General features: G+C 37.1%; 1 long non-coding RNA gene across 2 annotated transcripts in view; it reads left to right on the forward strand.

Annotated features, from left to right (window-relative positions):
* The window catches only part of LOC128141363 (uncharacterized), a 136805-nt gene that overhangs the window by 74642 nt on the left and 43784 nt on the right, over positions 1–18379 (forward strand). For both annotated transcript variants that reach the window (XR_008234979.1, XR_008234980.1), the window contains one exon: positions 14623–14760. This is a non-coding gene — a long non-coding RNA (uncharacterized LOC128141363). The remainder of the gene's footprint in view (positions 1–14622; positions 14761–18379) is intronic.

An 18379-nucleotide genomic window follows, 5' to 3' on the forward strand; every position in this document is an offset into this window, starting at 1 on the left:
ATGCTAAGGTCCACTTTACAGTACAAGTGGTTTAAGATCGCTGAAAAAATTGTCTTCACAGAATCAAAGGTGGGTACCGTTCTAAATTCTTTCAAGGCTTGAGGGTTTGAATGCCAGTGTAAATTCCACCCCCTCCCCCCCCCCCCCCCCATAAAATATTGACCTCTTCACCTTGTTCCGGCACCTGTTTTAAGAAGTCTGGAAAAACATGATCTTCTGTGGTACTGTGAGATCAAATTCTGTGGCAGAGTTTGTGGTCTAAGTTCTACATGCTACATTAATCCACAATATTTCCATTCTTCCTCATTTTTATTCCTCCATGTAAACACATACACTGATCTAGTCTATACCACAAATGTTTACTGATGCACAACTGCCCAGTTTCAACAATCACTAATTTTTATGATGATTCTGTTACTTTTTGCAGAGAGAATAAATCCAAATGACCTTATAGGTATATATATTATTTGTGTCTTGTAGTACAGAATATCATTGCCTTGTGTCCTGGTTTCAGCTGGGATAGAGTTAACTGTCTTCCTAGTAGCTGGTACAGTGCTATGTTTTGAGTTCAGTATGTGAAGAATGTTGATAACACACTGATGTTTTCAGTTGTTGCTAAGTAGTGTTTAGACTAATGTCAAGGATTTTTCAGCTTCTCATGCCCAGCCAGCGAGAAAGCTGGAGGGGCACAAGAAGTTGGCACAGGACACAGCCAGGGCACCTGACCCAAAGTGGCCAACAGGGTATTCCATAACATGTGACGTCCCATCGAGTATAGGAACTGGGGGAAGTGGGGGCGGGGGAATTGCCGCTCGGGGACTAGCTGGGTGTAGATCGGCGGGTGGTGAGCAATTGCACTGCGCATCATTTGTACATTCCAATCCTTTCATTATTGCTGTTGTCATTTTATTAGTGTTATCATTATCATTATTAGTTTCTCCTTTTCTGTTCTATTAAACTGTTCTTATCTCAACTCGCGGGTTTTGCTTCTTTTTTCCTGATTTTCTCCCCCATCCCACTGGGTGGGGGGGAAGTGAGTGAGCGGCTGTGTGGTGCTTAGTTGCTGGCTGGGGTTAAACCACGACACCTTGTCTCATACATGTCACTGAAAGGGCATATATTCAAAGTAATTTTAACAATCATTTAAATAAATTGAGATTCTGGATTACAATCTTGCAGCAGTGGATATTGTAAGAGATTCGGAAATCATGGATTAAAGGAGGGCTCTAAGGGGTGGGTGTTCCCTTGTTAAACCTAAGAGGTGGGTTTCAGGTCAAGATTCATATACTGAGGTATAAGAATAACTCACATTCTTACAATTTGTAAGTTGAAGAGCTTCATTTAGATGCACAGACCTAGTTGTCTGGTATAATTTGAGATGACCTAGGCCATCAAACATACTAGTATGGGACTGGCAGGTATAACAAAACAACTAGGAGTGATTCATGCCCCTCTCAGAGTGGTAGCTGGAGGCAGAACGACACCTGTTAGTGTCTAAAGGCAAACAAACTGATCTTCGCTAGGTTGCAATGGGAACTTAGACATCTAATTCACATATCAAAACCTTCACTGTAGACATGAAGGGCAGGTTTCAGCTGCCTAAACAGAGGCACCTGATGCTGTGGGAGATGTCCTGAGGTAGGTGAGGTATGCATACAGGGCTGACACACAGGACACAATAGCTAGGAGAGATTTCCTCCTTTCTGAGAGGCAGCTGGATCCTATTATGGATGTATTATTGCAACTCCACAGGCACTAGATGGTATTTTTAATGAACTGAATTGATCTATAGTTCTCATCACCTGAAGTGGAAGCTTAGATATCTACCTCTCATATAAACAAATACATGCATGTAGCTCAGTCTGGTTGCCTATAGTCTAGAGCTGATTGAATTCCCTAAAACGATGATCTTGTGCTGTAGGATGCTGCCTGTCTCTACCTGCCACTCAGAGGTTTGCATGGATGACCCCTAGATGTTATGTCATATCTGCTAGCTCCTGAAATATTTATAAATGGCACTATACAGACTTTTTTGGGGTAACTGAGCGAAGTCTCCTATGTTATGTTTTGGGTTTAGAGGATTTCAGTATTACAATAATCTGGACCCAACCTTTTCTCCTGACAAACATTTACAGCTATCTGGAAGCTCTGAGGTGAATTTACTAATCATTAGGCATCTCCACTGCCAATGACATCCTGTAAGTGGAATTTCCTGTCATCTTTACATCTGGAATTCCATCCAAGTGTTCTGAGTCACCACTGATGAGTCAATAGTAGGTTCTTCTTATTGACATAACATAGAATAGGCAACTGTGAACACAAATGCTGCATTATATGGAAACCGCCATATACAATCCCCAAGCAGCTAGATACAGAATTGTATTATTTCCCTATACTCATTAGAGGAACTTTCAGCTTTCTGAGCTGGGAGAAAGGTGAGGAAACAGCTGGTAATTAGTATTGTGCTTTGTCGTGGAATTGTTTCCCGTCTTGTGGTTTGTTTTTTTTTCCTTCCTTATTTTAAATCAATCGAATTGTAAACTAAATACTCATTCTTAAAGAGAACTTGTAAGTGATCTATAGAGTGTTTATATACATGTACATACACAGACACACACACATATATATGTGAGTTGTATATATATGCATATGTGAAATAAATGTGTATATATATGAGATATATGTAATAACATGTTACAATGCACTGGTTACTCATTGCTAACAGACTCTATGAAGGGTGATTATGATATGCTTTTTGTAACCCCCACATTTAATACAACATCTCTGTTGGATAAAGTTAGACAATGACTGAGAGCTGAGGGGAACTATTAATTTTCTTTGGTTAAACTTAAGGTTTCAGTGGCTGCTAAAAAGGACTGCAAATTGCAACCTAAACATATTTTGTCCTTAGTCAGTACTAAATGCCTGAGCAGGCAATTTTGTGCGTATATAGTTTTCTCAATAGTGTTAGATAAAAGTTTACCCAACCTACGTGGAATCCTCAAAAGACTGATCAGCAGACTCTACAGCCACTTCTTCCTCAATACATTATGCAAACTTTTTAGAAAGGAGATTAGTTTCTTCCCAGATAGCAATGAGATGTTGTTTCATTAAAACAAGTTAATGAATTACTGAAGCAGCATTTTGTAGGTAAAGTTTGAAAAGACTATTTTCATGTTATTAGTGATTACAGACTAATATCTAAAGTAGCTTCTCAGTTTTATTACACTGACTTTCCGCATCTCTCTCACAATCTATTGAAATAATACAGATCTAAGTCATAGAAATGTCACCCAAATGGAAACATTTTCAGAAAGAGGAAATGAGTTAGGACTACGCTCCGAACATATGAAATAGAGGCCTAAACCCTAAACATATTCAAGTTTTCAGGTTTAACTCCAGGCAGTACTAGAAAATACAGGTCTATGTTCAGTCCACATCATTCAGAACAGGATAGAATATTTGTATTCACCCATTCTTATAATATTCTATTCATTTATCTTTCTTTTTTTTTTCTGACAGCCTTATATTGAATGTTTCTTTAGCTATCCAAACTACACTACTCACTATTACTGGGAAGCCTAATCTGTGTTTAGGCCTTCCAATGAAATTATTAAAACTAAAGTTATGCCATGAGCTGATGCTAAAGGCTGATTGCACCCAGGGCTGCAAGGAATGCAAGATAGAGGTAGATACTGCTTGGAATCTTCTGGTCCTCCTTAACACCAGTTGATTTAATACATCAAAGTTTGGGCTCTCCAGAGAGCATGAACTGTAAATTTTTGGTGTTAGGATGAGATTTAGCTTGAAGCACAGACTACATGTTGTGGAATATCAAGACTTTGTCTTCTTGCTGTGCTCCAGCAGGCTGCTTTTAATTTTAAGGACCAGTTGCATCCCAATTTTTGTTAGTACAAAATGCTCCTGTTTGTCCTAGTATCTTATTTATCCTACACACCAGACTTTTTATCTGTCCACTATTAAATAATTGCATCAACTGGCTTTTATCTTCTAATGCCAGAGATAAGAAAGAACACTTATTCATTTTTAATTGTAAGCAAACCTTCATCCTTTCTGTAATTGTCAATTAGAACGTACCATAGCCACACACTACCAGAAACCATGTATTACATTAAATGTACATCAGATAGACAAAATGTAGTTTCTAAGCTTCTAGAATCTACAGCAGTTTGGATTATGTTTTGATAAAACCTGTAGAGCACACACTTGCAATTGGTAATTTACCTAGGAAATATTTGGAGCAAGATAACAGCTTTTAAGTAACTCCTCCATTAGACTGAGAAGAACCTCTGTGTACTCTCAGTGGGCTTATACCTTCTTTACAGAATACAGCTGACTTTTGTAGCGTGAAATATAATTTTTTTAAAAAATTACAACTCTGCCTTAATCAGACTCCCTGGCAATTAGAACCCAATGGTTATACATTACTCATATAAGCAATATAAAGCATATCAACATATATGACTATTGAGAAAGAAAAAGGTACTTAAAAAAATCAAAATATACTTGCAGTGGTAAATTCTGTTAGAATTAAGTATATGTCTATTAATTTAGCCTTTAATTCAGTTGGGATTTGAAGAGTAATGTCACAAGTTTATGCATGTCCCAGGATGAGTTTTCATAGGACCTGGCATGAACAAAGTTTAGAGAAGACCGCTGCAGGATTCAGTGTGCTGATGCAGAACTGCAATTTAGAGCAGTAGCAAGGTCATTAAGGGTTATTTTTCAATCTTCCCTAATGAGCTGCTCAGCCTTTTCAGCATTCATGTGTGTTGTTGCTGACACAGGTCTCCCAGATCATGGTTTGTCACAATTGCTAGTCTCACCTGACTTGAAATGTTTCAACCATCTGTACACATTTCTCAGTTTCACGGCTTCAACCTTGGACAGTTTGCATATTCTTATGAGTCTTTTTACTGCCTGAACTTTCACTTTGCAAAATTTCTTTCCTTACACAGTACTGCCTCTTACAATGTTCAGTTCACTAGCATTCAAATGACTGCTTTAGAAACCCTCAAAAGCTGAGAAGATATGGATGCAGAATCCTGTAAATGCTTAACTCTAAACACATTAAGAATATATTTTTTCCTCATTTTAAAGTTAAAAGGCTTATGAAACTCAAGAAATTTTAATCTGTCTGCAGTTTGTGGTAACAATAGAGCTATTGCCTAAGAGTTTCTGGAAAATCTATTGATTTCTGAATTTCTATATCCTTCAGCTGCAGATGATGAAAGATGAAAAAATATACTCAAACGTGACACTATACATTTGCCATCTTCTTGTGTTCTTCTTTCAACCTTTGCTCTTGGATATAGTCAGAGACATGACTGAGCTAAGTGACCCATGATTAGACTTGGTGCAGTTGTTGCATATTTACCACGTTCCTATAAATCTATTTTACAGAAATTGACCATCACAACAACTCTGAATTAAAATTAAGATGAAAAAGAAACATGCAAAGTTGTTAGTTGCCTTTTATGGATAGGGAAAAGAATCAAGAGGTTCTTAGAAACCAAGTAAATGAAAATAAGGAAAATAGTCATTCTGGAACTAGATGAGCTGAAATTAAATAGCTTAATGAAAAAAGCCACAATAAATAAACAAATAAATAAATAAACCAAAGCTAAACAAAAATGCCCCAACTATTGGCTTGAGAAGAAAAAATATATATTGAAGAGAAAGAATTCTGGATCTTGATTTGTTTCAAATTAGCACTCAAAGAGAAGGTAAGAGAGAGATGGAGAAAACATCTAAAGGATGCTGGAGACATTCAGAGGATCTGATGTTACATACATACCTCAGCTCATACGTTTCTTTTTTTTTTTCTTTACTGTTGGTGGTATATATGAAGACAAACATAATTTTAACTTGATTAGTGAAAATGGAACAGATTTTGTATTTCCGTGGTGAAATGCATTATTGATTAAAAAAAAAAGGAAAAAAAAACCCCAAACTTAAATCCCAACATTCTTCATCCAACTCCAGCTGTTAAAAGCCTGTGACCAGGGAACCAGAAATGCAGATATTTGTATATGCTTCCATGACTGTTTACTGGGTTTATTTGTATGCACTCCTTTAATAGTATAATCCAAATGCATTTTACTTGGTAAGTTTTTATGCAGATCTTACAACACATTTTTCTACCACATGTTGGAACATTTGTGCAAAAAAAAAAATCCCATCTTTATGTTTGAAATTTATGGGAACACAATTAAAATGAGAGGGGTCCAAAGGTATCAAGATAATTACATTTTTCTAATCTTACTAAACAAGATAAATTACCTGCAGGCCCTCTTATAAAAGATGAAATCTTCATAATAAGTGAATTAATCAAGCAGCAGCTTGCTACTGCACATGCATTTATAACAGGAATGATTCAAAGACTTATTTTATGGGGAAATTAATGGAAACAGGCTTTTCATTCTTCTGCACCAATTGAAAACCTCAGCAACCAGCTGCCCACTTGTCAAGAAAACAGAAAGAAGCTGGAAACAAAGATAAATAAAAACACCTTTTTCCTGGCACTTTTGAAGAGAAAAAGCAGCTCTCATTTACAGCAGCCATCTGTTTGTTATTTAATATGGGTGAATTACATGCTGTAATGAGTTTGTTTCTGCATCACTCAGTGCAATGGAACACAAGTTCACTCTCATAATGTGCAGCAGTTTTTAAAAGCTAATCATTTAATTGGACACAATAGTCAATGACAAATGGAGATGTAAAAACTCAGCCAGCTGTAGAGTGAATATGTAATCATTGTGAAATCATATTATTTTACATGCATGAAGAGTCTTTAATAGTAGCTGATGTTGGTCAGCACTACAGACTCTGAAGAATGGAAGAAACATGATGAAAAGCAGCATTTCAAAACCATTCTTAATGTAATTGGGCTATGTTCAGGCACATGCTGTAGCTGCCATTAGGTTTAGGTACTTTATCATCTCGAAATTGCTTAGTGGCCTCTCCCAATTTTTGTTTACATTTGCTTTCAACATTTATGGTTCAGTAGGCATGATCTACAGTTTGTTGGGAGTCATCTGATTAGTTTCTGTTCAGGCTGCCTCATAGTTCCCACTGACTTGCTGCTTGTTTTATTTACAATGCTACATTAAAATAAAGAAAAAAGTAGAAGGAGTGAATCTCAGGGACAAAAATGGATTCAGGGAATCTAAACTTTGGTTTAGATGGTTTTTATCTTGTGGTAAGGGATTTATCTGTTTTCAAAACTTCATAAGGAAGCAAATCAATTTGTAAATTTGTTTTTCTTTAGACATTTCACAGGTTCGGCCAGTCAGTGAGCTTTAGCCAATTTCAGTAGATGTAGCTTTTTTCTGCTGTACTAATTTTATGAGTTCTTCACTTCTGAAGACTAACTAAGCAACCTTTATTTTGGCTTAAAAATAAAGCAAGAAAAGTTTAATGTTGATATATACCTCTGGATAAGGCAGGACAGATGTGGTTTTTTGGGTAACTATTAAAAGAAGCCAACTTGAACCTGGATTCAATTTATGTTAAAAGATTCAAAGTCTTAAAGAGATTAGATGGAGCCCATCAGCTTTCTGACAGCATGTTTGAATGTGTATTTCCATCGTGTTTCTCACTGTTATGTAAGGGCCTGTGTACTGGGAGGCAATATAGACAGATAAGTCCACCACCTTTTAAAATATGAAGACATAAGTGAGAAGCAATACTCATAAATAAAGCTGAAGCAATAAAGTTTATTTCCTCCTTCAAAATTTTAAGGAATTCAAGACAAAGAAAAAAACCCCACAAAGCGTGAAAAGGGTATCACCTCAACAGCTTTGGGAGAGGGTACTTAAAGTACCAACAGGGGTTTAAGTACCTAGAAAACAGGGGAGCAAGTGAAGCTACAGAGTAGAAGAGTAACAGATAGATTATCTCCTTAGACATAAAGAGAAAATGTGGAAAACAGCTTACTCATGCCAAAACATCCACCCAGGAAATAAGATAAAGAGAAAGGCACTGTAAATTGGAAAAGCTTTTCAAACACACCTCACAAATACAATCAGTAGGAAGGAAATGTCACACAGTTCCTAGTGGATGATTAAAAACCAGTTAAGGAGAATAAATTATGAAGTACTTTCTAATACAAGAGTTGGAACTAAAGTTCAGAAGAGCCAAATGTTAAACTTATTAATGATACACATAGGATGGAGGGCATAACCATTTACATGGAGCAAGCACCAGTTAGAGTGGCAATGTCCAAAGAAAAGCTGAATGCATCATAAGCTCCAATGTGGCTAACTTCCTTTATTTTAAAGGCAACAAGAAGTTTTTCAGTTAGTGCAGGCAGGCTGAACAGTGACACCACTTCTCTTCCAGCTATTGCAACCTGACACAGTGCTACACAGCTTCTGCTGCCCCTATGGTTCCATCCCTTCTTCTTCTCTAATCCTATCATCCCCAGTAGCAGTAGTAACAAGAGCTTAAATATAATACTCTTGGTGGTGGGTGGATGGAGGATGAAAATAAATTGTATCTGTATAGAAGGAATATGGGGTTGAAGCTTAATCATGGAGGGAGAAAGGAGAAAAGTAACTGCATGAATAGGGGGTAGAGGAAAAGGCTGATTTTTTTGCATAGCGCAGCCTGCAAGATGGTGCCAAAGCTCAGATCTGAATCTGTAGTTGTTGTGTTGGACCACAATGTTAGAAAGAAAGTATGTGTATCATATTCATAGGAGCAAAATGGCCAATTTCAGAAAACCAGGTTACAAGTGCCTTATGTTTTATTTTTAATGTCAGATTCCAAATTTTGAGGAAAGAGATAATGAAATGCATGGAAATCCCCATGACTGTGTACCAATTATTTTTTCTGCAAGAGCAATAAAGTAACATAGTGTCATTTAATCTGATGTACTCAGCCAATCTAAATGGATGACACCAAGCCCAAGTGTATGCATTACTTCAGAAGGTTTGCCTGAATGTTGACATGCACAGAATGGACATACATGTTCTGTGAACACATCATTTCAGAAAAAAACAACACCACCAATTCCAGTAGAAAAATTCTTAGTAAGAGGGGTATCAACAGTTCTATTAGGATTACCCATTTTAATTATAAGGAGTATTGCTTATTGAAGAAATTATAAGGAATCAGTATTCATCAAATACAGAACTAAAATTTTACTGGCAAGCTATCTGCATAAGATGAATAAGTGTAAATTGTGGCAGAAATCACTGAATCATATCTTATATTGACAGAACATAAATGCAAATGAAAGTACATGATTTTTCAAATGCAACTGGCAGTGCTAAGACTGTGTAACTCTTAGGTCATAAGAAAACACTTTGTATCATTGTATCCTTACCTTGTTTTGCTCAGGTAATCATGTAACACTATTAAAACAATGGTGTTTGTCCATGGACAATTTATTTCAATAGATTAATATAGACTTTATCAGAATAATTTAATCTTTGAACTTGTTTCTGAGAATGTCATACTGAAGAAAATGGCAAATTATATCTATTAATTTCCCCATTACTTTTAAAATCCTCTTAAAATCAAAACACATACTTTAGACAATTGTGCTTTTGACTTTTTCATCTCTCCATTTCTCCATTTTCCCCTCTCTTTTTTCTGTCACTTCTGTATGGACAAGGAGTCAGTAATAAAGTGTTTTACTCCCACATGCTTCCTAACTACTACTGGGAGCTATCATATTTGATATTAAAGAATGTAAAAAAGAAGGTAATCTCCCTTGAAGTGCTATTTTAAAGCACCAAGATGTACAAAGTCCTTGTAAGTTGGAAAGAGCTGAGCACCAATGAGACTCAAGTATTTCAACAATCTCCATCATAAACCTGAATAGGTTCTCTTGAGGCAATGTCAGGCATTAAGATTTCCTCACAAATCCTGATGGAAATCTTGCACATTAACAATACAGATTCCTCTACTATTTGATGATATACACTTTGAAATGAGTCCCTTCAGTTCTGAAGAGATAGAGTCTATTTATTCATATTTTTAAACAATTGCTTTGTTTAGCAGAAGGCGCCATGACTGCCAATCACTTCCTGAAGTTACTTGTAGATAGCACAGCAGACAGGAACGTACGGTCAAAGCTGTACATAGATGCTTGTGAGCATTTGCCCCCATTGCAACTGACTTGAATCTACCAATATCTAAATAAAGAGGATTTTACTTTCTGCCTTGACCTTAGCACAGGTACGTGGGGAGAATGCTAAGACTACAAAGAGGTACAAAGGCTATTCCTTCTGTGCAGCTTCAGATAAGGGCCAATGGTGGGTAGCATGGCCTCTGTATGAACATCAGATCAGACTATTATACCGTTGGGTACAATTCAATCAGTTGTAAGAAGTGGTGAGATATGTGCTCATCTTGGTGCTCATTTCTCACACTCAATAGTGTTTAAGAAGTGGCTTGATTTACATTCATGTCAGAAATATCTTTAAAACTTAATAACAACATTTTTTAAATGTATGAGCATACACTCACATGTTCTTGAGGATCATCAGCATTTGCAGGCAAATCTTTGTCTTGTTTTCCGCAATCCAGAAAGAAGAAAAGTGTAGACTGAAAGTCGCAACAAATTCAATCCTTTTTGTATAAAAAAGGAGAAAAAGACTGGCTTACAGTCAAATTCTAAACACTTCCTGGCTATAGGAAAAAAAAAGAAAAAAAAGGAAAAAGAATAAAAGGAAAGGCCATAAAGACAACAAACTTAGAAGAAAAAAGTTTTTTCACTTCCAGAACAAGTACTGGCCACAGAACAAGATCACACTTTTCAGATGATTACAGGCTAATGTTACATCTAGTCATTCCAGAGATGAGGTTTAAAAATAAATTTATTCACTTGCAATATCTGCAATAATAATGGCATTTAGTTAGTAGGCTTTAGATAATAAAAGAAGGGTTATGTTGCAAAGACATATTACTGTGACAATGAACTGCTCATGTTGAGGTTTCCACATACAGGTGAAAGAAAAATCTCACTTCCTTTCAATGGAATATCTAAAAGTCTCACCTAATTGATCACCTGTTAGTAATTCTTACTTCTAACTTGAAGACTATAAAAAGATTTAAGATTTTTTTTTTCTGATAGGATTGTTTACATAAACTTTATATTATGCATCTATTTCCCAAAATAATTTTACTACATTTTATATTAATTAACTGTATTACTTGAATAATAGTTTTAGTCAAGTTCTTGCAAGATCTTGTTTTAAATATTTTATTATACTGGGATTTTTGCTTTGAACTTGTTTTTTTAGTTCTTGGCTATAGATCTGAACTTGTTGTGTGAAGTTTTTCTTCTCAAACTAAACCAGGTTTTCAACATTATCTTTTGCATTTTAAAATGTTTGCATGACACCCCTCTAAGCTCTAGAATGGGCTTTGAAAGGTGCATAGTGGACATTTATAAGAACATTAGTACAGAATAATTGCCTAACTGCTACTCAAAATGCTAGTTTTAATCTAGGTTGAGTGCCCAACCTGCTTAGACATCTTCCTGAATCATGCTAGAACCTGCCATTATGTTTAAGTAAGTGCCAACATATTTTTGAAAACCTAAGCCCTGTTGACTGTGATGATGAGGGCTTTAACAGGGAGAGACACAAGAGAAGTTGTCTATTATTTTAGATTTCAAAGAATTTAAAATAATAAGTAGACTCACTGCCATCCACTATTTCAGTAGATCAAGTAAAAGCTTCAGATTACAAAGAACTGCACCATAAATCTGTAGGTGGCCAAGAGATTTGAAAACATGAATTTATTTGCAGATTAGTACTTTATTCTAGACATTCATACATTTACCTTTTATGGTGAGTGAGAAAAGGAACATTAGATAATGTTCACAGAAATCTAACATCAAAATTAGAGTAAGGCACCTGAAATTCAAAAGAAGTCTGAACAGAATGTCACCAGTATGTTCAGCTGTGTAGGACCAGTTCAGGCCAAAAAGAAATGACTAGAGTATAGTTCATTCCTTGTAAACTGAATAGTTTTGGGTTTACTTTCCTTTCATTATCACATGGAAAGAGTAAAATGAACAGAAAGAGTTGGCCGAACAAAAAAGAAGTACAAGTTGATACACTGGAAAGAGAAAGACAAAACCAAACCCAAAATGTAGTCTGCAAATGGAAATGTCTATTTATTACTAAATATTGAACCATTTTTGCTCTTGGCAGTTTAACCATGCATGTGAGGATTGGAAATGATCTACTATGTTCTTTTTAAAAAATTCTGGAATGTAATTCTTCTGACCAAATGTGGTCATTGGCAATGCAAACACTGGCATCGCAACCAGTTTCCTTTTATAGTCAATGAGTGATTAGTGCTCATCATTATTTTTGCTCTTTAAGAACTGCTCAAATATTCCAATTTTAAAAATGGAGGCTTTTAAACTAGATGCTATAGATATAAATGAGAGAATCCTTCTTCCCGAGTGCCTGAAAGCTAATTAAAAACTCCTAAAATAAGACAAAAAAAGACAGGCAACTGTCCATTTTTTTATTAGTCTAAGACTGGGACTGAAACTGAAAACTTTGGCAGCTAAGTCATACTTCTGAAAATGGAGACTGGCCCATCTCTTCCAAGATCTGTTGAGGCATGTTTTATCTATCCAAAGGTGAGAATTTAACCTCTAGGCACCAACATGTCAACCATTTATTTATGCTAAGTCTTCTTTTTGTAGTCACTGAAGAGGAACATCCACTGCTAAGGAGTGATTTATCTTGAACCAATGTAAACATCTAAAATGTGTCAATTGAATTGACCCAAGACGTGCCTGTTTCTGTTGTCTGTCTATAAAAGCAGTTTAGACTAACTTAGAGGCAGGTATGTCCCCTGTAGATGTCAAAGGCTATATTAGAGAAATTCACACCGTAAAAATTATATACCCCAGCTTTTAGCATTGTGGCAGTGTTAAAAGCACAGCACTCAATAAAAAGTGACTAACAAGTGCAGTTCTTTCCACAATCGGTGCGGATTTAAGTTCAAATTGGACATCTCCAAAGGCAGTATGTTGACTGTCAGGCTACAAGCAGAGGTTAGTTGAATTAAATGCAAGGAATATTCTCGACACTTTCTTTTCACCAGCTATGTAGCTAAGATGTCAATATTCACTCTACCAAAGGCAAGGAGTTAGAGGAAGCAAGCTTTCTAACTTAGTGAGGAGGGCATTCATGGTAGGATGATCAGAAACCTGGGTCTTGATCTGCAAATCCTATCACAGTTCTAATATTGTTTACATATTTTTCCCAGTGACACCTGGAATGCAAAATACATAGCCAGTCCCTTTATAGATCTGGGCCTTACAGTCAAAAACAGAACAAGATGTGACAGGCAAATCTCAATACAAGGGTGACAAAGACAAAGATGATAGTGATGGGAATCTAAACTTTTGTAGCCTCCAAGGGTTTATTGCTGTGGTATGTTTTTGGATAAGAGAAAGTAAGATACTGATGAATCACCAACAGGCCACTTGCCTAGAAAGACCGTTGGTTCTTAAGACTTGTTTGAGCAAAAAACTCTCAGTAGAGAGTTTTATGTAAGTATTAAAATATGTATCATGTTATATTGCAGTTGATGTTACTGCATATTATGAATCTGTAAAAAACAGAGCAAGCCTGTTCTAGATAAGTCAGCAGTAATGTTTTATGGTATTTGAACTGTCATTTTGCAGGCACCACAGATTCAATTAGATTAGCTATTTCAGTATCTGTTGAAAATTGTAAACATTTCCCCCAAATGTGCTCTATATATTGTACATTATATGACATAATGTTTCTTTATAAAGTCTGGTAAAATGCCAAACAAAAATGATCCTTTGTTTAGGCACAAGTGTGTGCCGCCTATAAACTTTCATGCCACCTGCATGAATCTGAGAGCAGAATTCATAATGACATAGACACTGCCTAATCTAGGGTGAATCTTTTACTCCCTTCTAGTGGCATCTTTATCAGCAATGACCCAGAATGACAACGAATCATTGAAACAAAAAGCTCCTATACAGAGACTAAAACGTTCAGCAAGTCTGTCCTCCTCCCACTTGATGGTATGTCTCTATTCTCAAAATGTTTCCAAATGAATGTTTGGACACATTATGCTTAAGTCTTACACTGATGCAGAGAGGCATTGTATTTCCATTTTCTGTGTCTTTATCTTTCTCTCCTTAGAATGACATGGACAGATTCTTAGCTAGTGTGGATCTCTGCAGCCCTATGAAGCACACTGTGAAACATCTTTCTCACTGTTATCTGCTCAGAGGAATGCTTATGGTTAAGAGTTTTTGGCATCCTAATTATTCTTTAGCAGAAGAATTCTCTTTTTCTTTTTTTCATAAACCAGATTGCTGTAGACATACATCAAGTTGTGTTCTTATCTGTCTTGAGAAAGCATCTCCTATAGAACCCTTTCAGTGCTGTAGCAGAAAATTGTCATGAGGTTACCTCACAGTATTTTATTTCAACATTATTTATACCTCTGATCTTCGCCTCCAAATAGTATTCATCTATTATGAATTTGGTTTAGGATCTTTATCTTTTAGTGTGTTGCGAAAACATCCTGAATTACATTGTAATGATTTGGTTTCTATCTTGTAATTGTATGTTACAGGTAAAATCGTGACTGACCTTAACTGAAACTACAGGAATGAATGAAGAACCATATACCCTCTGACCTTCAGTGCCAGCATAATGAACCTTAAAACATGGAGAAGAACAAGGAGTGGCAAATGCTATATTTTCCCCCGGGGTGAGTAATTCTAGGGGGTATTGAAAGGACATGCATAAGGCATGTATGGAGCCTTAATTCTGTCTTCTATAATATACCAAATAGGGCAATTCACAAGGGGGAAGATAAGCCATGTATTATAAAAGGCAGCAGTAAAATTACTTCCCCCTACAGCAAAGGGAAAGCAAAAAAAGAATTGTGCCTGTCTGTCCCTGGGCTCCTCCTAGCACAGGACTAAGTTTAAAAGCTCAGTCTCACTCTATGTGAGCAGAGTTTTTAATCTGTTTTAGCTGCTTTGCCTTTGGAGTGAATTAATAAATTTTGCTGATGGAAACAGGAAGTCCAAGATTCTGTCTGACTAATGTGATCACTATAAACAGCAGTGGAAGTTTGTCTTAATACTTGTTTACAACAACTACAAAATAAATACGGCAAATAAAGAATAAGAATAAAAATGTTAAAAGACTACAGAAGTTAAAGGAAAGCAGGAATAACAAAAGAAAATTAAAAAAAAGCAGCAGAATCAATAGATGTGCTGATCTACTCAGTTTTATGATGGAACTTCAGGGGTTTGTGCTGAATTTTGGCTATTTCATGTCTCTAGTTATAATGGTGAGATGATATAGACTACACTAACTTATGGGGTTTATCTCATACACATGAGTGCCTCATAACTTATTAGTACCAGAAGCCATACTGAGTTATGTCACGCTTCCCTTGTATAGCCTCCAAAACTTGTAACTCACTACAAGCCATGAGCGCTATCATTAATTCAGCACTTTTTCAGTCTTAGAGATTCATATCCAGACTTTGAGAATTCTTCTTATACTTCACCAGTGATGCATGAAGAATAGAAATGAATATGAGAATGTAAGGCTGATGCAACTACTCTGGCCTACTGTTCTCTGCGTAGCCGAGAAAGTACTTCTCTTAAAAGGGTAAGGTTTTCAAGATGCAAAGTATCCACTGGCTCTTAGTGGTTTTCATAAGACCTGGATGGTTATCTGCAACTAAGAAATTGTCTTAATTCTTTCAGCAGCATGGATTTATGATCCAGAAACTTTGAAATCTAAAATCCTTCAATCTCAGTGCACCCTAACTCTGGGTGGAATTAATTTTTTTAATTTATTCTGGCTATAATATTTTTTAGGCTACAGTTGAAGATCAGACTGGCATATTATGAAAGTTTTTATATGGAGATAACACTGTACCTTTAAACATAGTGAAATCTGATTTTAGAACATTTATAAGGAAGCTGGGTTGACTCTGTTTTCATTAGCACTCACTGTACACTACTGTATGTATTTAGCTATATTAGCTAATTGCTAAAGAATAACCTCAGTGGAATAATTCATGATTAACAAAGAAGTAAATGAAAAAAGAAACATGACCAGTAATTTCAACTTTTCTTAGGCCTTATGCAAGTAACTAGAATTTCTCCTCACCACAATTATAAGTATTTCAGTATGTTGGAAAATAAAGCCAAAGCTTACATGGAATTACACAGGCATTTATTGTTACTGTTTTTTATTGTTGTTGTGGTGGAGAGTCTATTATCATGTGATTTTAGAAGGGGTAGTCTAGTTACCAGTTCCTAGTTATCCTTTGTTGATTTTTTTTTTAGTTCAGTAATATAATTTAGAAAAATGAGAAGTACCAATTTATGTAACTAAAGCAGTAAAAAACCTCTCTAGCACTTAAAAAAATAATTCCTGTGTTATTTGAAATTTCCTGCCCTTCTCATTTTTATTATATCTCTGGTTGTGGTCATTTGTCCCACATTTCAAAGGGCAAGAGCTTATGATTGGTTTCTGGCACTGTTAAGAAGTACATTTCAAAGGATTTACATGATTTAAAAAATGTATTCACACAGGAATAAAGAAGTTACATTTCAGCTCTTTCTTTTAAGAAGCACTATGTGACCTAGACAGGACAATGTGCATCTCAGAAATAGGGCTCTTACTTTGTAGGGTGCCTTGCTGAGGGTTCAGACAGGCAATCTAATAAGGTTAAAGCTCTTGCTCAAGTAGCTCCACTTAATCAATGATACATGTTCCCCTAAGTGTTGCAAAATGTGATTGTGCACGTACACAGTGTAGGTGTAACTTACACAGGTGCATCCTGCATTAATTACCATTTCATCCCAAGAAAGTCTATGTTCAAAGAACAACAAGATTGCAAAGTAAATCTTAGTAACTGTAAGTAATCTTCAAGCATAAGTCAAACGTAAAAGAATTCAGTTGGCTGCTGCAACCTTTAATCTGCCACAGAGGGCATATGCATTATGGTATAGTCTTTCATTGTAACCATACCAATGGAAGCTTCTTATAATGAATAAACACATAAGGTAGATTTCAGATTGCTTGATCAGCCCTAATTCTAGTGATTCCTATCTTGTAAGGGTTTGACTTTGAAACTTCAAGTTATATCTTCTTAATGTAATTTCTGTGTGATTTTTAGCAGACACATTGGTGTTTTATCATGCAATTCTATCACACAATTACTTGATTAGCGACAGTCTTGAATGCTGCTTTCCTAGCACTTCAGCACAAACTCCTTGAACGAAACTAGTTGATGGTTAAGGGCAAAGCAGTTGCATTCTGTGAATTAGAGAGGGATCATGTAATGTGCCAAAAGGCTGGGTATCATTCACAGAGAGTCTAAACAGGACCAAATAAGATTTAATAAATCAGGTACCAAGTATGGGCCCTTTCTATCCAGCCTGTGATCTTTTCTCCAGAAGAGATGAGGGAACTTCAGCGAGAGCTTCCTCAGCTGCATCTTCTTTTACATGGTCAACTCCAAGCCAATGGAAATGGGAATGATAAGGTAATCACTTTTCCCACATATGAATGACTGCTTTCCCTGATGGAGAAGAAAAGTTTTCAGATAAGAGGTATGTTATCTGTGCCATGTGTTGTGGTTTAAGACCAGCCAGCAACAAAGCACCACAAGGCCGCTCACTCACTCCTCTCCCCCCCGCTCTGGTAGGATGAGGAGGAGAATTTATAAAGAAAAGCTCGTGGGTTGAGACAAGGACAGGGAGGGATCACTCACCAATTATGGTCACGGGCAAAAGGCAGGCTCAAGTTGGGGAAAAAAACCCAAAATCAGTTCAATTTACTACCAACCGAATCAGAGCAGGATAATGGGAAGTAAACCCAAACCTGAGAACACCTTCCCCTCACTCCTCCCTCCTTCCCGGCTCAGCCCCACTCCCAGTTCTCTCTCCCTCCTCCCCCCGGCGGCGCAGGGGGAAGGGGAATGGGGGTTGGGGTCAGTCCCTCATACCTTGTCTCTGCCGCTCCTTCCTCCTCAGGGGGAGGAGGACTCCGCACTCCTCCCCTGCTCCGCTGGGGCTTCCCTCCCATGGGAGACAGTCCTCCACGAACTGCTCCAGCGTGGGTCCTTCCCACGGGCTGCAGTTCCTCACAAACTGCCCCGGTGTGGGTCCCTCCCGCAGGCCGCGGTCCTTCAGTCCCAGGCTGCCCCAGCGCGGAGCGGCGGCCATCTTGGGGGGCCTCCACCCCCTGCTGCGGCATGGGCTCCTCTCTCCCCGGGCTGCAGGTGGGCATCTGCTCCCCCGCTCCCCTCCGTGGGCTGGGGGGGGACAGCCTGCCGCCTGGTCTCCCCACGGGCT

This window comes from Harpia harpyja, chromosome 4, assembly GCF_026419915.1.
Source record: "Harpia harpyja isolate bHarHar1 chromosome 4, bHarHar1 primary haplotype, whole genome shotgun sequence".
Taxonomy (NCBI): domain Eukaryota; kingdom Metazoa; phylum Chordata; class Aves; order Accipitriformes; family Accipitridae; genus Harpia; species Harpia harpyja.